Here is a 20,617-nt window from a genome sequence, read left to right as displayed (position 1 = left end):
TCCGCCTCAGTGTCATGCAGTGCTGCTGAACGAGCGCTGCCATTTTGGAAGTTGGAATCTCTATCGGGAAGGGTCGACATGCGGTTGGCATAAGGGTCGGATACATCCATACCTTCATCGCCGCAGGGCCCTCGTGGGATGTCGTGGGTCGATGTAGAGGCTCCCGCTGCACCGGAGTCAGCCGTCGAAGCCATCGTTGGGGTCTAAGCCGTCGTGGTCTAAGCCGCCGGCGTCGAGCGCGTGTTCACCGGCGTCGCCACCGCCGCCCAACTTATCGTTAGGGTTAGCGGGGCCGCTACGAGGTGCAAGTGGTTTCTTGGCCATAATTCTCGAAAAAAAGTCCAATCTCCGAAAACGTGGTGTCCTTGGAGAGCGGAGCACTTCGCGGGTCCAGTGATCTTGGTTTCCAGGTGGTAGCAAGGAAACGTCCCACCGAAAAACGTCAAAACTTGCGGAGCCAGAGCTGCTCTCAGAGCTGCTCGAGCGTCGTTGGCTTCTTCACTTTCAATCTTGCCTGAGTAAAAAATATTTGGAGGACGCTTATGCTTCGTCTTTAAGAGTGGAACGTGATAGCACTCTACCTTCACCTCTGCGCACGTCGCTACCATTTTACGCTGCTGAGGAGGCGAGCGTCATCTCGATGGGAATTTCGCAAGTAACCTATACCCGGGCGTGCCGCTGTTGGTATGGAAGAAATGCTGGAAAAGGGATTCGTGTTTCAGTTTTCTCGCAAGAGAATTTTATTTTCTCGTACATTTAAATTACAATCCGATGCTGTCATGTTTGTAGGTTGTAGTTAAGTCGTACTTTACTATTTTTCTGACGGATTTTACTTTGAGAAATTCAATTTTGTTCACTAACGCTTGTGCGCCACGCGGAGGGCCTGTGTGGTCGGGGTGTTTCGGGATGATTTTGTCAGCCACGGTCGCCGGCGCTTACGCCGATACCAGATTTTCTACGACACGGGGCCCTTAACAGTGTCACATTAAGAAGTGAGATTATTTCCTAATGGTTAGAGCACACAGCTGCTGTGCTCGATGGCAGAGGTTCCATCCCCCCATTGGTCACAAATTATTATTTTTCTTAAAGCGAGGCGAGAAAAAGAGCCAACCTATCTACTGCAAAGTTCCAAGAATGAGGCAAAGAATCTTCGCAATAATATGAAGACATTTCTCGAAAAACTGAGCAAGATGCAGCTGGTCAACACAGCTGAACTGCCGGTTGACGGTAAAAGTAAGGTCCTAGAGACAGGTGATTAGTACTTGTTTAAAAAAAACCAGTGGCGCACCGTTCTTTTTTTTTTTTTCGTTATATATAATGACGAAAAAGAACGAGAAAGTTGTTTGTACTCTTCAGGCGCACAGGAACACATCGCAAGCGGGCTGGAAAGCAAAACTTGCGCATTGTGTGGTGAGGGCCTATTATAATTTTTTTCCTTGGTTTCAACACGGTTACGTTATGCTCCCTCCAATCCTTTTGCCTTCCTCCATGTTTGGTGCTCGTGTTCAGCGCGATTGACAGCAAATATGGGTGTCAGAGCAGTGTCACTGTTGGAGGTGCGCATTTGCACTTATGTCACTTTGTGCCGTAGAGAGAACTACCGTTGATTCTGTGAACCGACAGGCGCTTACGCAATTATCAACGCCTAGCGCGATGTCCGACAACTAGGAAAGCAAATATGCGAGTCGGACATTTTTTGGTGCCCTGGTAAACCGTAGTTGAAAACGGAAATTACTATAGTGAGCCTTTATTAGTGCGGAATTTTAGCTGCTTCTTATTTGGTTTGCGTGGCAGGCCTTTTTTTCCACAATGTCGAAAAGAAAGGGCGGAGTTTAATCCTAAGCTGCCCAAAGGAAGGGCGCGCGCCGCAATCGCTCAGAAACACAAAAGTCATCATTACATTTTTTTCTTTCTAAAGATCCCTTTAGCAGATTTTATCCTTGAGCGAAATACTTTCAGCACTGTTAAGATGGCGCGCAATACTTTTACAATATTTACAATACTTTCAATATTTTACAAGATATAGTGACTGACATAAAATAATGAACTTTCTTGTATGTTTAAGGCACTTGAACCTATTGTTTTTACCTTATTGGCGTTTGTAATCCTGCTGCATGTGCCATATATTAGTCAGCGGTCAAGGTGTTTGATATTCGATGCATTCAGTGCACGAGGTAGCACGAGTGAGTCCGAGTTGGTAGTGTGGGTTTTCCTCTCCGATTCTGGTGAGTTAATTCGAGTGAGGGGACAGTCCTGGTAAATCGCTCACTCACAATGATCCAGAAAAAAATGGCTTCGAAAGCTTCTCAGATTCTTAATCAATTCTGTGGTGTTACGTGCCAAAACTACCACATGATTATGACGCATGCCTTAGTGGGGCACTCCTGATTAATTTTGACCACCGAGGGTTCTTTAACGTGGACAACATGAATGGTACGTGGGCGTTTTTGCATTTCGCACCCATCGAAATGCAGCCTCCACGGCCGGGTTTCGATCCTCCGTCCTCGGTTTCAGAAGCGCAGCACCAGAGCTACTACGCCACCACGGCGGGTGGTATGCCGAAAGCAGAAAAGAATTTCTCGCTTTTAAAAGACTACTAACCGAAAAGATCTGTCCCATTTCTTTATTGGATAGCTGTGCACCCAGTAAATATACCATGGGGCCTCAGTGTCTCGCGAACTCAGCCAATCATTAATTACGTTTAACTTTAATGCGACCAGTTCAAAACGCATGACAAGCGGTGAACTCCTGCAGTGACCTACAGTTCATTTCACAAGTTTGGTGCAGCACTGTGGACGCTACACGCTACAGCTGAGATACGTTTAAAGATCAGACAGGTCTCGGATGGAGACCGACATGTTGCGCATGCAAATGTTAATGTAGGTTAACAAGGATGTCTAAAATATCGATGACTAGCTTTTCGTGAATAAAATATTTCGTTTTCTTGAAATTATCAATGCACTTTACTGTCATTATAACTTAATAATTTCCAAACATACGCCGAACTTCGGAGTATTTGCTGGAGAACCCCGATCTCCCCCCGATTACAAGCTTGAAACAAATCCCTAATTCTTACGCATTAGCGTTAAGCAGCTCGTGATAGCCTTCGACAAAAAAAATATTAAAAAACGAATGGAATGCATTACTTAGTACATTTGTAAATTTAACCCGAAAAAACGCGAATTTCGGAATGGTTCCAGAAAAAACGGGATTTCTCCCCAATTATCAGCTTCAGAAATAGCACCCGATTTTTACCACCAGAATTAAAAAAAATATAAAACCCGAAAACGAACAACCCTACATATACTTCATCCAAATAGCTTGTACCTACAAGCTATAATAGCGTGCAGCTGACTATTTTGTCGCAGATAAGAAAACCTCAGTGAAGCAATTGAACTATTTCACAAGGAAAAGAAAAGAAACATAAGCGTACCGAAAAAACTGTCAACATCAAAACTGGGAAATAGGTTTGAAAGCAAGGAAAATTCGCTCAAACTTTCGCGTCCAAGGGAAATCCCATGCATAAGTGACACATATTGCACGGCAATCATGTGGAGCTAACAGTGCATTTTCGCGCCAACAGGAAACGCAAATGAACGAGACGATGGCATCTGATACTTAAACTTAATTGAAAACTGGTGCTCAAAGTGGATGATGAAGCTTAATGTTTCGAAATGTAAATATGTGCATGGGTCTCGAAAACGTTCTAACTCCATTTATACATACTCCTTGCACTCGACACCGGTATCGCAAGTACAGGAATTCCGGTACCTAGGCGTCTTAAATACTACAAAACTAGCCTGGGCAGTACACATAACAAAGGTCGCAGCAGACGCGTCGAAGTCACTGGGATTCATCAGAAGGACTCTATCTTTGTCACCACCCTCTGTTAGACAACTGGCCTACGAAACATAAGTACGCACAAAGCTTGAATATGCTGCATATATTTGGAACCTCCTTCAAATCTACCTCATTAATACCATTGAAGCAATACAAAACCGCGCAGCACGATTTATATGTTCCATTTATGGCTACAAGCACAGCATAAGTAAAATGAAAAAAATCACCAGCCCTTCCCCTGTCGATAAAATGGGGGTAAGCGTAGCTTGTCGTGTGTATATCTGACGTTCGTGGGGATTTTCTTTCTATTTCTCTGTCCCTTTATTTCTCTATTTCTCTCTCTCCCTCCCTCCTCTCCCTCTCTCTCTCTCTCTCTATATATATATATATATATATATATATATTTCTCTCTCTCCCTCTCTCTTTCTTCCTTCCTTTCTCTCGCTCTTTCTTTCTTTCAGTCTCTGACCTGCGTGGTGATTTTCTTTCTCTCTCTCTCTGTATAACCCGCCGTGGTTGCTCAGTGGCTATGGTGTTGGGCTGCTGAGCACGAGGTCGCGGGATCGAATCCCGGCCACGGCGGCCGCATTTCGATGGGGGCGAAATGCGAAAACACCCGTGTACTTGGTCCAAATTTCCGGAGTCCCCCACTACGGCGTGCCTCATAATCAGAACAGGTATTGGCACGTAAAACCCCATAATTTAATTTTTTTCTCTCTGTATATATATATATATATATATATATATATATATATATATATATATACACTCCCAGGGTGAGTTCTAGTTGTAGAAGCATAAATACCCCAGAAAGTGGATGGGAAAACGGCTCCGCGGTAGCTCAATGGTGGGAGCATCCACGCGTAATGCGAAGACGTGTGTTCGTTCCCGACCTGCGGACAGTTGTTTTTTCATCCGCTTTAATTTCTGTTAATTTATCATTTTCTTTAATTCAATCACTAAGTACTAGTAATTTCCCCTATGTTGTCCTTGGTATAATTGTTGGTTGGCTTCTTATGATATGATTAATAAAAATCGGGCCCCTCGGTTCCCTTTCTTCTCGTTCATCACATAACGAGGGCTCGAATCCGGCAACATTGATGCCTTCATGTAGCATGTGTGGGTTTATTGACCAGGGGTGCTATGCAGGATGCCCCGAGTTTGGCGAAACTCGGGATCTTCACGAGCTCTGGCGACGCCCCAAGATCAAAGAACAAATGGTAACAAGACGAAGTTTGTCCATCGGCACACCTCCAATTTCATTGGTTTATCTAGATTCACTCTGGGTGGCTATTATCCCTTGGGCGTTGCCATATGGGCGGTCGACAAACTGGGGCTCACGTGATCATACGGTCGGTGCATGGTCGTGCCTTCTTTCACTTGTTTGTCGTTCCACTGAGTGCAATACAGGCACAAGCAAGTTATAAAATAAATTCATTTAGTACAATAATATAAGTCACATCAACGTGGGTTGTAAGCATTTTAATGTTTCCACGATGTACACGGAATGTGTATTAGACTAATTTGTATTTAAATACGTTTCGCGTTATGCCACGAGGGGACGCTCGCCCCCCTCTTTTTTTTCTGGATTCGATTGGCACGGCTCGATACGTTCTTGCTCTAGCATTTCCGAGCACCGATTGGTGTGCGCTTGCTTTTCTCACTGGGTTTCCAACAGATCGCTCGTTGCTCCTTTGCTCTAGATTGGATTGGTGCGGCTCGCTACGTGCTTGCGCTCCCATTTCCGAGCAGAGATTGGTGTGCGCCTGGTTTTCACACTGGGCTTTTAATAGATCGCTCGTTGCTCGCTCTAAAGAAAAGCTGCGAGTAGCGCGCGCATCCAGCTACAAGACGAAGTGAGCGTCGGCTAGCGCATAAGTGGTTTGCCGCGCGCTTACCGTGTAAGCACACAGGAATGCCGGAAAGCACACATACAAGGGTCAGAAAACTACGCTTTATTTTCTTTTACTTTGCGATACACCTCCATACTGGCAAGCGTCGAGCAATGGCTTCTAACAACCGCAGGAAAGAGTCTTTGTAATGGCTAGCCCGAGCGATCCGTGGCTTCTAACAAACGCACGAAAGGGTCTTTGCAGCGCACGTGGATGTTGACTGCCACCACATGCATCCCAGGTGGGACTCCAGCATCGGTGCAGTTACCCTGTACCCATCGCTGACGAGGGAGCGCTTCACTTTTTGACAATAACTTTCTTTTTTTTTGCGTGTGAACGCCCGTGATGGGGTCCACAAAGTTCACGCTTTGGTTGACTGTCTACCAATGCGGATTGAGGCATAGCCCCGTTAGCATCCACTAAATTTGGGATACATTTGTATGCGGCCAATTCGTCACTATGAATAATGGTCCCCGGTTGAACATTGGCTGCATTAATGGGGCCTAGCGTCGCCGCCTTTCGTCGGTCGACTTTGAAAGTCGCAGCACCCCTCTGGTCACGCAGAACATGCCGAAGACCCATGGGCCCCCAACTTTAACACCGCCGTAATTTTGGCGGCTGGCGGAAAGTTGTCGCTCGTCATTAGGCGGCCTCGATTGTATACTTTTGCTCGCCGCGAAGAAGGCACTCATCAATTTGCGCTATCTACCCGGGGTACCAAGTGGAGGTCGCGCCAGCAGCTCGTCCCTCGCGACCTTACGGGGGTAGTTCGTCCTGTCGGCGATGGTGTGCTCCTATAGAGGAAACAAGTCGCCGGTCATCTCCTTCAACAGCCATATGTCTACGCTTTTGCTCACGCAGTACGTGAGCCAAATCATTTGCCGCCTGGAGAGGTGGTCGTTCGGATGGCCGAGGCGGTCCGTGTTGGCGAAGTAACGTCCTTCGCCTCTCTGACCGTGCATTGCAGCTTTACCGTGTAACTGCGAAAACTGATTTCGGCACCTGTTGCATCGGAAGGCAGCCCGGCTTCCATTCTGAGTCTTCCGGGCCAACCAACCTGCGTTGGTTGGCCCGGGTTGAACCCCAGGTGCTCGTAGGTGCCCCAGTACTCCGATGACGACGCCGGACCTGGCCTGGGGCTAGGGTGCGGTGGACGAGCAGCGCTTGAAACAGGAGAGAGCCGAAGCGATCGCACGAACTTTTCCTCCGCAGCCTAGTCACATCAGTCTGTGTTCGGAAAGCATAATATGCCCGCCACGCAGTCTCCGCAGACAAGGGCGTTCGCCTAACTCGTCACACAGCCAGCGCACTGACGTTTTGGAAAGGCAAAAACGACGCTGAAACTCTACGTCGGTCATGTAGCTGAACGGGTCCAGATGGTCATATTGACGCTTGCCGCCGCTGGATGCGATGACACAGGCTGCTGCTGCCGCCGCCATGCTCCCGAGTTTAACTCGAGGGAGGTTTCGCGATGTACGAGTTTGGCCCGAGTTCGCGTGTCAATCAAAACCATAGGTCACGCCCCGAGCGAGGCGTGTAACTCTTGTGCGCGCCCACCACGGTTGGGCCACGCCCAACTTATTTTTCGACAACAGCGACGTGGTGCGGAACTGAGAGGCATTAACAATCTTGACCGGCGAAATAAAACACGCACAACGCACTGTCATCGGTGATGTACTCAGCACCACTATAAAAAAAAAGCGTCGACTTTCGCTGCCTTATGCATATGTTTTCTTGGGCTGTGATGACCCCACAACACCGTTCATTGCCTGCGTTGTGGCTACGTAGCGCACAGCAAATAATTATCCGCACGTCACTGTAGCTGCTTGCAAGGCGTCGATGCGCCGTGGTGGACGACAATCTTGAGCAGTGCGTAGTGTTTTCCAACGACAACGTATCGCAGCTGTCATTTGAGATGGCTGCTCTGTCAATGATATAGTGCAGCAAACACGGTCAGCGGTCAGCGCAAACACACCCAGTGCAATAACATTTTGTCATCACAAGCACGGCACACTAAACAATTGCAACACCTTCCTGCGCTCGAAGTCTAATTTCCTAACTGCACACAAGAGCCCTCACCCACCAAAATGCGATTGCTGCGCTGTCGTTACGATATCCATCTGCGATTGCTGTTAGCTCAGCAGCAGAGGCAATCGGCAAGCACATTGGAGTGAACAACACACTCAAATTCTGCGCACATGCGCACGGAGGCACCTTCAATGGGCAAGCGGTGACAAACGACGAACTGTGTCGCTGGGCAGCACGCTCGTGTTCGCAATGCATCGCGGAGACTTCGCGCACGCAGATAAACTGGTGCATTTTCATTGTGCTGCGTCACTACGGACCCAGAATACCGCACAGCCATTTTGCAGCGACAGCCGTTGCTCCCGTCTCTATGGCTAAAGTGTCGTTTCAGTTGGTAAAGCGGCGACCTTAATAGCCGCCGCAGTGAAGCACCTGCGGTGAACAGCCATGCCGCAGCGCTGCGTTGCCATTCCCCTATTAGACAGGGAATGGGCAGATCGTTGTCATGACTGACTTTATCGAACATAGCACTGCAGCGCCCCTGGCGACTGCTCACCGCATGAACTCCCTCGTGCGTGTGACCCTCTAGAATGTATCCGCTTGTAAGCTTTCGCCTCACTGTCGCCACTCGCGGCAAAAAAGTACAAAATTTAATAATTCATTATATGTCCGTTTGTCATCACAAATTTACAGCATTCAAAACAAAAAAACCGATACTTTAAGAAGTAAAATGTTGGTTATTTTATTTGTTGTATTTCAAAGTATTCGATTGAGGGAAAGTATAGGTGCAAGAATGCACCGCATGTGCCCTGTTCGCATTCGACGGAGGATAGAAAGATAATGCCCGAAAAAGGAGGCACGCCCTTGACGCGCCCGAGAAAGGCGTGGCAAGCGGCTCACGGCAAGTGTGCAGATAGACAGCGGGATAGTGACAGTATTGCTAAATTGCGATAATACGTTGATAACAATACGCGGCGCTGGCGCGTTTTGTTGCGCAGTCCTCTGTGCTTGAAGCCCGGCAGCACTGTGCCGCGCAGGGTGCGCTCATGTTGTCATACGCGGCTTTATCTCGACATTTCTTTTTGTCTGCTGTTATTGCACGTTCCTTGCTATCTTCGTTCACTGACTGCCATCGAGCAAACTCGGGTAAAACTCGGGTGAACGAGAAACTCGGCGCATCCTGCATAGCACCCCAGTTGCCATCACCAAAAAAGATCACGTGCTCGTGACGCCTGCGGCAGAAAGGATGTTATCCGCCCCCTAGGTTTGTGAGTGGTGGCGCTGGCTAACACTCCCATGGTGAGTTCTAGTTGTAAAACATAAATACCCCAGAAAGTGGATGGGAAAACGGCTCCGCGGTAGCTCAATGGTGAGAGCATCGCACGCGCAATGCGAAGACGTGGGTTCGTTCCCCACCTGCGGACAGTTGTTTTTTCATCCACTTTAATTTGTGTTAATTTATCATTTTCTGTGATTCAATCAGTAAGTAGAATTGATTTCCCCTATGGTGTCATTGTTTGTTGGCTTCTTATAATATGATATATATATATATATATATATATATATATATATATAGCAGTGGACATAAAATAGGCTGATGATATATATATATATATATATATATATATATATATATATCTGTGTGTGTTTCTTTCTCTCTTTATTTCTCTGTTTCTTTCAGTATCTGACCTTCGTGGTGATTTTCTTTCTTACTCTCTTTCTCTTTTTGCACCCTAGTATGTGCCAATAAGTTTGGACCCTTTCTGCGCTATCGCCAGGATCGGCCCACTTTTCAGCGTGACACCACCACCACCCCCGCTGAAACTTGTGAGCCTATACAGCTTCGCTTTAGAACTCCCTCAGTCTCTCTTCTCTAGCATACCGGCGTCGAATTGCCCAACTCTGTTTATTTCACAGGATATACTGCACATTTCCGCATTTGCATGGATCGCTCCTTCTCCCGTCGATCCGCAATTCTCGTCGTCTTTTCAATTCACTGAGCATTCAGCGTCTTCACAGTTCCACTAACGCCCTTAACTACTCGTTTTCGCCTGTTGCTACGGCGAAATGGAATAAACTAGCCGAATTGGTCGTCCTCGAACTTGATCACGTAAAATTTCGTGATTTATTATCCACACAACCTATGTAATCCTTGTATTAACTACAGCTCGCCTTTCTTTCTTTTTGTTTGTTTCAATCATACTTTGTTTTTTTTTTAATTTTGATCCTCGGAACCAAGTGTTCTTGAAATGTATTTCGCTGCACCATGTGCACGCTGTGGAATACGCTTTTCTAGTTTGCCTTAGTGATCCTTGTTAAAGCATGTCTACTCGATTTTTTTTACCTGATTTTGATTCATTTAATGACTTCTCATGTGTTTTTCTCCACTTTTTTATTTTGATCACTGACCAGTTTTATTAGCGTGGGCAGCTTGCAGACCAATAATCTCGTCTTCCGACAGGAAGACGAGATTATTGGTCGATGCCAACGCGCCCGAATAGCCGGGTAGGGCAGGGTAGAGGCTGCAGACGAGCTGGCAAGAGTTGGGGTGAAGATTTTCGACGCTGGCAGTCGGGGCATGAGCGAACTAACTTTTGAACGTAGTTGTACATTCCTCGCCAGTAGTAGCGTTGTCGGAGGCGCTGGTACGTTTTGAAAAGTCCCGAGTGTGCACACTGTGGATCAGAGTGGAACGATGCGCAGATTTCAGAACGCAGGCTTCGAGGTACTACTAATAACCACTGGCGGCCGTCAGAGGTGTAATTGCGTCGGTGAAGCAGGTCGTCGCGAATGGCGAAATGGCGAGCTTGACGGCGCAACGCACGAGTGGTTGGCGACGATGACGGGTCAGCAAGGAAGTCTATGATGGAGGCAATCCAGGGGTCCTTGCGCTGCTCGGAAGCGATGGTCCCATTGTCGACGGAAAAAACATCAAGCTGGGATAGTGAGCAGCAGGCATTGTCTTCAGGCAAGGGAGAACGTGAGAGGGCGGCAGCGTAAGCATTCTGGCGTCCGTTGCGGTACAGTACGCGGATATCGTAATACTGTAACCTGTAATCCTGTAAACCAATTCTAAGGCTGTTTATTTGGCAGAGCTTGGAGAAGCGCAACGTCGACGGGAAGGGCAGTCACAACTTCCAAGCTTGAGAGCCGTTGCTGAGCAAGAGCGCTCGACCCACTAGCGTTTAGAGCCAGTAGCGCTGAATACACTAGCGTCTCTCTTCTTCGCTACACTTTTTTTGGCTTGCGTGTTCGGGCTTGATTCCACAAGTGGAGCGAATTATCTGTTTATGCCGCTTCACGTCGAAGTGCGACACACCTTCATCACCGCCGCTCGCTCTGTGCGCCCGATCGGTCGTCTGGGGGCACTGAAATAGTGACGCTCTCACGCGGTTGTGTTGGTATTTTGCGCGGTTTCTTCAAAGAGGCCCTGAACCAGCCCTCGGACTTGGCGAAATAACATAGCCCGCGGGTAGCATACTCTGCTGTGAACACTCAGCCAAGTTTTGCCGTCGTACGCGGTGCGTAGAGCTCGCAAGCGGAGCGCGAAGTCACCTTTCTCTCAAACGATCTCGTTTCAACAGAAGCCATGATCCTCACTCTTTTCTGTGTGCTTTATTTGAGGCGAGCTCCACCACTGGAGAAGCTGGCGCCGCCGTCGGCGTGACGTGTAATGAAAGATCACGTGTGCAGAGCGGCCGCGTCGGCTGCTTAGGAAGCGCCGAAGCGAACTGAAAACGGAAGTTTAAAGTTCTACCTGCGCTCCGGTTCTGCTTAAAGGGACACTAAAGAGAAACGGGAAGTTCAGCTGGAATAAAAGAGGGACCTTCAGGAATGCATTCAGTTTTTGTTGGATGCAAAAATATGAGTTAATTGGGGAGAAATTCGTAAACAAAGACCAAATTTCTCTTCCTCAATTTCTCTCACCCCAGATTCGACGCTGAAGCAGTGTCAACACGGATTTCATTGCTCTCAGCGAATCAGAGGGCGCCATGATACGTCACCGCTTGCCTAAACGGCCGAGGCGCTCGCTCCATCATAGGCTGCATGGCCACTGCGTTTGCGTTCGCTGCGACTTTTGCGTTGGTGTTCTGTGGCCGCGATGGATACCGTTGCTGACGCTGAACCTGGCAACGAAGAGCTCGCCAGGGAAGCAGGACTGCATTTGAGCGACTTCAGCGAAACGGAGCACGAAATGAGCCTCCGTGCTCGCGCGGTAGGTGTTTCCGCGTACGATGGCGGTGAGCAGCCGGCCGTGCCGACCGAGAAGCGAAGCGTCGTTTTCGTCGACGGAAGGCGAGGCGGCCGGTCCGCCAGTCGACGATGTTCCCGACAGAACAAGCATAGAAAGTTGCGCGCGTGTTCGGTATGATTTTTTCGTGTCTTTTTAAATTACATTCATCACTCACCGAGCCGCCAGTTTGCTGCTGCAGGGGCATCAGTAGGGGATTTGATGAAAGCGATAGTGATGGAACAGCTGCTCGAGAAAGAACTGGCCTCTGGGGCACGCCAAGATACTTTCCGAGGGCAGGATTATATACATAATCCGAGGGCGAGAAATGCAGAGAGCACACCATCAGTTTCTCTGGCTCTATTGCCGTTTTATCATTGGCAGATCACTGAGCCAATGCGAACGCCGAGGCTCATCGCGCGGCACCCCATGAAAGGACACAGGCAGGCAGGCAAAGAACTTTATCCGGAGGCGGCGCTCGACCACCGTTAGGGGGTGACACCGGTGGGCCACTCCCACGACGGGACGGGGAGGTTAAACTCCACGGCCATGTCGCGGGCCCTCTGGATGGCCCTAAGCTGGTCTCTTTTGTCATGGCTAGTGAGAAGATAGTTCCAGTCCGCCTCGGTAGAGGGAGACTCGCTGCTCTCGCGCAACGTAGGGCATTGCCACAGCATGTGTTGTAAGGTACATTTGGGGTGGCCACAGCGCGGGCACCCCGGCTCTATGCCATCCATGTATTTAGAACATTTTAGAGGCGATGCATACGCCTCCGTCTGTAACAGACGTAGAGTGATAGACTGAGCTCTGTTTAAGTGAGGGTGCGGGAGTGGGTACTTCCGCCGCTCCTACTGGTAATGTTTGCAGATTTCATTAAAGGTTAACAACGGATCTCTGACGTAACTAGTAACGTCCTCAGCCTCCGAGTGGTTCTCCCCGGCGTGGAATGCGAGACCTCGCGCCCGAGAATGAGCCAACTCGTTGGCATTAAGGATGGTTCTGTGTACGTGTCGGCCAACGTGTGCCGGGAACCAGATGATTTGCTTTTTGTCTGACCAATGGGCAGCACAGAGAACGCGCGCGGCTTCCCGACAAACCGAGCCCGTCATGAAGGCCCGTGCGGTTGCGCGTGAATCTGTGTAAATGGCGGTGCGGTCGGTGGCATTGAGAGCCAGTGCCACAGCGACCTGATCGGCACCATCAGCGTTTGAATTTAATAAAGTCATAGACGACAAGTGTTCGTCTTTGAATGTTGTTACTACCGAGACAAAGTGGTCCGTATATCCGTACTGCGCTGCGTCTACGAAGGCCACGTTATCCTCCATGGCGGCTGCGGTACTGAGTAGGGCTCGCGCCCGTGCCTGACGTCTCCCCACGTTATGCGTGGGATGCATGTTACGGGGTATCGGGAATACTGTAAATTTTGAGCGCAGCTCTTCGGGGAGCTGTCGCGAGCTTTCTTGGGTTACGGGAGATTGGAGCCCGAGGTGTGCTAGTAATCGTCGCCCAGCCTCAGTGGAAGACAGCCTTACAATTTGAGAGATTTTTTGAGCTTCTACGATTTCGTTGAATGTATTATGAATGCCTAGCTCGTTGAGCTTGGTCGTGCGGGTGCTGCCCGGCAACCCGAGCACCTGTTTAACGCACCGGCGGATGATCACGTCGAGACGGCGCACATCTCCTTTTTGCCACAGGTGGGCGGGAGCCATATAGTTGATGTGGCTCATGAGGAACGCGTGGAACAGTCTGCGGAGATTCTCCTCAGCCAGTCCCCCACGCTTCTTAGCTACTCTGTTAATTAATTTAGCCATTGCTTCGGCCTTCTTGGAAATGTGAGTGACACTGGCATCGTTATGGCCGTTGGCTTGAATGACCATGCCTAGAATGCGAACTTGGTCCACCGTGGGGATCGGTGTACCGTCTGCCATCAGGAGGTTGATTTCCGCGTATGCGTCTCTGCGCGCCTTGTATTTCGGGCGGTAGAGTAGTAATTCTGATTTCTCTGCCGATAGCGAGAGACCGGCCTGCCGTAAGAACGTTTGTACCGTGTTGACCGCTTCTTGCAGTCGCTCCTCGATATGGCCGTCAGTGCCGCTCGTACTCCAGACGGTGATATCGTCTGCGTAGAAGGCGTGACTGATGCCTTCGATCTGTGAGAGTTGTCGCGACAGAGCGCGCATGGAGAGGTTGAACAGGAACGCAGAGATCACGGCCCCTTGGGGTGTGCCCCTCGGTCCCAGGTTGAACTGCTTCGAGCCCATCGAGCCGAGTTGTATTGTAGCTGTCCTGTCACGTAGGAACGAACTAACGTAGTTGTAGAAACGCTTACCTAATTCTGTCTGTCGAATCGAGTCGAGAATGTGAGAGTGGTTTACGCGGTCGAACGCCTTCTCGAGGTCGAGCGCTAGGATGGCTCTAGTGTCTCTGGTGATCTTATCCATGAGCTCGTATTTCAGCATCAGCATTACGTCCTGCGTGGACATGGACGGGCGAAAGCCAATTTGGTTGATCGGTAGAATCTGACACTCCTCTACGAATTTCGTGACTCGCTTGAGGATTACGTGTTCGGCCACCTTACCCACGCAGGACGTGAGCGAGATGGGACGAAGTGAGCCTAGCGCTAAGGGTTTACCCGGCTTAAGGATAAGTATGACGGTTGCCTCGCGCCATGCAGGCGGGACGTTACCTGTCTCCCAGATTTTGTTAATGTGCTCGGTGAGAAGTTCTATGTCCTCCTCGGTGAAGTTTTTAAGAAGTTTATTCTGTATGCCATCGGGACCCGGGGCCGAGCGGCAGTTGAGTTCGGAGAGGACCGCCTTAACCTCGGCGCAAGTAAAGGGGGATCCTAGTGGATCCTCCTCCGTAGCGTTCGGGACAGGCGGGTAATCGGATGGGGAGCTATAGGTTCGGTACATAGGTAACGCGCAGCTAGCTCGTCGGTGATTTGAGTGTCGGTCTTACCCGAGATTTTTAGTTTGTGGATTAGCCTGTCTATCGTGAGTTGTTGGGATGCTTTCGATGGTTTGTCACCTAGTAAGTGTTTTAACAGGTTCCATTTGGCCCCGTTTCTTATTTGACCATCAACCGAGTTACACACTTCGTCCCAGTGTTGACGCTCTAGATTACGACAATGTGCCTCGATTTGACGATTGAGTTCAGCTATCTTTTTACGAAGGTTACGATTGAGCTTTTGCGTGCGCCATTTCGCTTGCAGTGATTTTTAGCTTCGAGCAGGTGTGCTAGCCGACTATCCATGCGCTCGACCTCCAGTTCGGTTTCAACGTCCTGAGTCGAATTTGCAACGTCCTCTATGAGTCGTGCAAGAAGTTCTGCTAGGGTTTCGTAGTGAGTGTCGTCGCGTTTCCTGAGCTCTCGAAAACGATCCCAGTCCGTAATGCGAAACTGTCTAATTTTGTTTGTAGAGACGTTTACGATCGTCTGTATAACGTAATGATTACTGCCCAGATTTTCACCTAGGTTAGTCCACGTGGGTTGTCCCGCGTGCCTAACCATCGTGAGGTCCGGGGTGCTATCGCGCGTGACCGAGTTACCTACCCGTGTGACTGAAGTGGGATCTGTTAGGAGCGCGAGTCTATGTGCGTGCATTTGTGATACCAGGGCAGAGCCCTTGCGGGAAGAGCCGCGGTACCCAAAGTCTGGATGCGTGGCATTAAAGTCTCCCGCGATTATGAGCATGTGGTCCCCTGCAATTTTGTTCGCGCGCTGAAAGAGGACCTGAAATGTAGTTAACATGTTTTTGGGTGTACTATATACGTTGAGAATAAAGACTGACTGTTTAAGCTTTGAGTTTGGGATTAACTCTATCATAATGTGTTCGTCTTTGAGATCGGGGCGGACCTCGTGGCGAACATACGCGTACTTCTTGGAGATGAGCGTCGCTATCCCTCGCGTTCCCGCTCGATGGTCCGCCTCGGTGCGATAGGCACGCAAAACGGGGTCGGCGGTTAGCGTTTCTTGTAAGAGAATTACGGCAGGCCAATTGGCGCTAGATTGAATGAATTGTTGCAAAGCTGCCTTCCGCTTGGGAAAGCTGAAGCAATTCCATTGCCAAATTACAAGATTGTTTGCATTAGCCATGATTACTGCATAGGGGTTGGCGCACGAACCGCCGCGTGCTGTCCTTCTAATATTTGTAACCGCGCGTGGAGCTCGGTGAGCTGGAGGGTGTGTGGGGTCATATCGGCAGCTCGGTCTGCCGCAATGTCTGAGCGGAGGCGGGCAAGTGCCTCCATGAAGTTAGACATAGTAACGGGCTCGTCGGCCGGGTCCTCGGCCGCGCGACGCTTCGCGGCGGGATTGGCGTTCGACGAGGTAGTGGGGGCGGGTTCAACGGCCGGAGCGGCGGGCGCCGGTGCCTCCACAACGCGTTCTCTCGGCTGCTCCAGATTTCGAATAAGTGCTTTGAATTTTGCGTTTTCTTTGCGCAGAAACGCTAGCTCGCGTTTGAGCTCTTGAATCTCATCTTTCTCATGCTGTGACAAGTTACCCGACCACGCGAAACCGCGAGTCTCACCTTTACCGGCGACTCGGTCGGCCCAGGTAGGTGTTGCAGTCGGACTCTTGGTGGTGGTAGGCAGGTGCTTCGTCGGTTGACTCGGGGCTGGTTGCTTGGGCGTCGGCTGTTGCTTGGCCGAGCCTCCTTGGGTCTGTTGGTTGTTGTTGCGCCGGCGTCTGCGGCGGCGTCGACGTCGAACGGCGTAAGGGATTTGATAGCGATTTCGGCATGTGCGGTCGCCCGTAATATGGGCCTGGCCGCACAACCCGCACTTGGGTGTCACGCACACATGGTCGGGTCCGATGGGTTTGATACCGCAGTGTTTACAGACTTTTTCAGATGGGATAGGGCAGACGTCTTGTCGATGTCCGACTCGGCCACAGTTGCGGCAGGTGTCGATCTGTCGCTTGTAGAGTGTGCAACGCAGCAGAAGCATACCGCAGCGCACATAGTTGGGGACTTGAAGTCCGTCGAAGAGGAGGATGATGGTGGTTCTATCCTTGATTCGTCGTACCCCCATTAACGTGGGGTTGTGTGATGAGATGAACAGGCGTTGTAGCTCTGAGTCCGGAAGGTCAGCGTCGACGCCTCGGACTAGGTCTCGGCTGGTGGTGCCAGAGACGACTACGTAAGCGGATACTGGATGTGCCCGCTCCATTAGAACAATTTCTCGTACTTTAGCGTACGCTTCAGCCGTTTGTAAGCTCGACGTGCTGATCACAAATATATTCTGCGTGTCGTTAGTGCAAACGATATCTTCCTCTGGCGCCGTTGGCGGGAGTCGTGCAGCGAATAGTAGAGCTTGTAAGAACTTCAGCTTGTTGCACTTACGCACATCCAGTTCACCTCCGGGGCGGACGATGACACGGTGATGATCCGTTGGCAGCGGGGGGAGCCGGCTGGCGGCTGCAACCCTCGTCGCAGCTCCGGTTCGCAGGGCGCCAATGCGGGCGCCGGCTGGCTTGCCGGTGGTAGATGTTGCTCGACGTTGAATTGCTTCGATCCAGCCAGGCGCGCTGGCTTCCTCTTGAGTGATTGGTTCTCCCTCCACCATGGCCTCAAGCATGATATCGGCGCCGCGGCGGGACGCGCCGGCGCAGGAGTACGTAGTCGTACCTACTCCGCAGGAGTACGTAGTCGTACCTACAGGAGTACGTAGTCGTAGCCTACTCAAGGCCTAGCGAGTGAGGCGAAGCGTTGGTCGAAAAAAGAAGAAAATCTGGGTGGCCCGGGCCAAAACCGGTATCCGGGTGTTCCCCTAGACTCAGCGAAAACGTTGGTGATAAAATTAGGGAAGATTTCACACAGTATACCGGCAAAAAGCATATCAGAAGGCGGAGCCGATGTGGAGACGTCCACTCGTCTCGACGCCCATGGCGTCTCTCTGAAAGGACACAGTCGGGTCAACACTGCCGCTGCCCCTGAGCAAGCACCTTGCGCCGTTTATGCAGCCCTCAACACTACACACACCGAAATTTTCTGGCTGATTCCCTCGAAGTCAACGCTTTTTGAGCCACGCAACACGCAACCAAACACTGCAACACTGTAGAGCGGAACAGGGGCGCGCGATGATGCATGGAGCAAAAACGCAACTACGAAACTATCACGGCCGCATGTAGCCGCCACGCCATTTTTTCTTAATTCTTATTTAATTTTGCGCTAAACTTGTACGTCCTTGAGTGAAACAGCTTAAAAAGTTGGCAAATGCTGTTTATGTACGTTTCAGGTGTATTTCATTTCATTTATTTAAGGTGTATTTCACGTCACAAACGTGCACTGTGGGAAATTCAAAGGGGCGTCAGCACCTATCCTTAAGTTTTTCGCTGTTTTCTCGCTTACTAAACCTCTGTTCGGAGTAAGAATGGTATGTCTGTGATCGTGATAGGATAATCTACCATTAAAGCTGAACTTCCGGTTTCTTTTAGTGTCCCTTTAAGTGGGGAGGTTTTCCCGTTTCGCGTGTCTGCTTGACAACACTTGAAAGCACTATAATACGTAGTGGCTGCCTTTGAAGGCGTCCAACATGGTAGGCTACTGCTCGGTGCCGCAGTGCCGGTCGTACTCAACGGAGCCTAGTGTCCGCCTTCACACGTACCCGCAGGACAAGAAGCTGCATGAGGGTTGGATCGCGAAACTTATAACCGGCAAGCAGCCATCGGATACAACTCGGGTGTGCAGCAAGCTCTTCCGCGAGGAAGGTTTCTGCTATGCGCCGAGGCTGCGATGATCGCGGTGAGTAGAAGAAAGCGCGCACTGAGACGCTCGTCCGCGCGCGCTTTCCGGCTAATGTCACGAAGCTTTGGCCTATGAACTTGTTGGGGCTAGATACTGGCAAGTTTACTGGAATGGAAATAGAACGGTAAGAAGCACATTAAAAAAATGTCGCAGTTTCACCCTAAAGGCGAAGCATCAATTGCGATAGCAAATTAGTAGAGAGAGCTATACGGAGTAAGGATAGTAGTTATATCAGCTGTATAAACTTGGACATGTAGCAGCACCAGCAACGCGCAGAACTGTTGTCGACGCCGTCGGCGTTTTGCTCGCGTTCGCGCCAAACGCGCGCGGCGTTGGTGACGGTTGCCGGTGCCTCTGGCGGCGGCTCGGTGGTTTTCGACGAGATCAGAATGGGACACTCGTCGAGCAGCGTCGGAAGTCTTTACCACCTTCTCGCCTCGCAACGTTTTTATATAAATACACGTTTGGTGCCGCAGCTAAACGTCGCCTCCCCTCCCTTCTTCCCGTCCCCCCACGGCCTTTCGCGCGATGGAAGGAGTCGCGCTTGCTCTTCGCCGTGCGTTCGCTCCCAGTGAAAGCGGGCGTCCCTCGCGCGCTTTCACTCGCACATACCGTATTTTCTCGCATATAACCCGCACAAAAAATTGGAAAAAATTGCTTAAAAAGTGTGGGTGCGGGTTATCTGCGAAGATTCGCGAAGGGATGTGGTGGGGTCGGCTTCACGGCAACGCGCGGCCTGCCGTGCAGAGTCCGCGTTGTCCGCATGCCTATCGACATCGACGTGTGTTAAACCAATAAGAGGCCAACACAGGTTATAGCCAGATCCACATCCATAGTCTAGTTAGATGCTTTTCGCACGCTTTTCGCATGAGTCAGGTGCCGTTTCTTGTAAGCCTAGTTTGCACAGTTGGCCAGCCTTGTTTAGGCATCACGAGTGTGTCTCGGCGGCAGTCTTTCACCGTGAAAGAGAAACTGAAGATTGTAGCCGCTGCTGAAGAAATCGGCAATAGAGCTGCTGCGAGATGGTTACGTCTTTGAGAGCGGCGATGAAGCGTCAGATGGCAGCAGTGAACCGGACGACAGCACTGACAACGTTGCGGCAGTCGTTTTGAAATAAATTTGTTTTGAAAGCGAAATGATGACTGCGCGTAGTTGTAACTTCCTAGTCCAAATTTTTTTGAATACGCGTGTGGGTTATACGCGAGGCTATTTTTTTTCTTTTTCGTGGAGTTCAAAGTTATGGGTGCGGGTTATATGCAAGGGCGGGTTATACGCGCTAAAATACGGGGTACAGCATACGGGGCGCGGCGACGATGTCATCGCCGTTGGACTTCATACGGAACCTCACGGCGACGGCGACGACAACGGCGACGACGACGCCGATGGCAGAAATCCGCTTGGAGTGTCCATATAATTGCTATCGCAATAAAAAAGGCGTGGCATATGCTCATGTTTGTGTTAGCACCAAACAATCAATCACTGGTTTAAGAAAAAGAAGCTGGGGGAATGATTGCGACGCAACCTGAAAAATAATGATTTGAAACGTCCAAGATTTTAGAAAAACAAAACATCTAATCGTTGCGACGGCTTATCACAAGTCGCCGTAGGCGTCAAAGTCCCACTTATAACGAAATTATTTTTGAACAGCTGTGACAGCGTTGACGCAAGAATGGTTGCTTGTGTGCTGTCAAATGCTCGTATGCGGCGGCCTAAAGCTCACGGCACGGTTCGAAGACGCGCTCGCAACGATGATGATGATGTGTGGTGTTTTGCGGCGCAAGGGCCAGTTATGGCCAAAGAGCGCCATGCCAGTGTTTGTGAGTGTGCAGTGGAGCGATGAATTCTGAGAAGTAGATGAAGCGTGGCTGTAAAAGGGCC

General features: G+C 50.1%; 1 non-coding gene across 1 annotated transcript; it reads left to right on the top strand.

Moving 5' to 3' along the window:
• The first annotated feature begins 9,109 nt into the window (after positions 1–9,109).
• On the top strand, positions 9,110–9,181 carry Trnaa-cgc (transfer RNA alanine (anticodon CGC)). The gene has a single exon. It is a non-coding gene; the product is annotated as a tRNA-Ala (tRNA).
• Positions 9,182–20,617: the final 11,436 nt, after the last annotated feature.

The sequence above is a fragment of the Dermacentor silvarum genome, chromosome 1, assembly GCF_013339745.2.
Source record: "Dermacentor silvarum isolate Dsil-2018 chromosome 1, BIME_Dsil_1.4, whole genome shotgun sequence".
In the NCBI taxonomy this organism is placed as follows: Eukaryota; Metazoa; Arthropoda; class Arachnida; order Ixodida; family Ixodidae; genus Dermacentor; species Dermacentor silvarum.
Note: the sequence above shows the minus strand (reverse complement) of the source record. Positions and strands in the feature narration are given on the sequence as shown.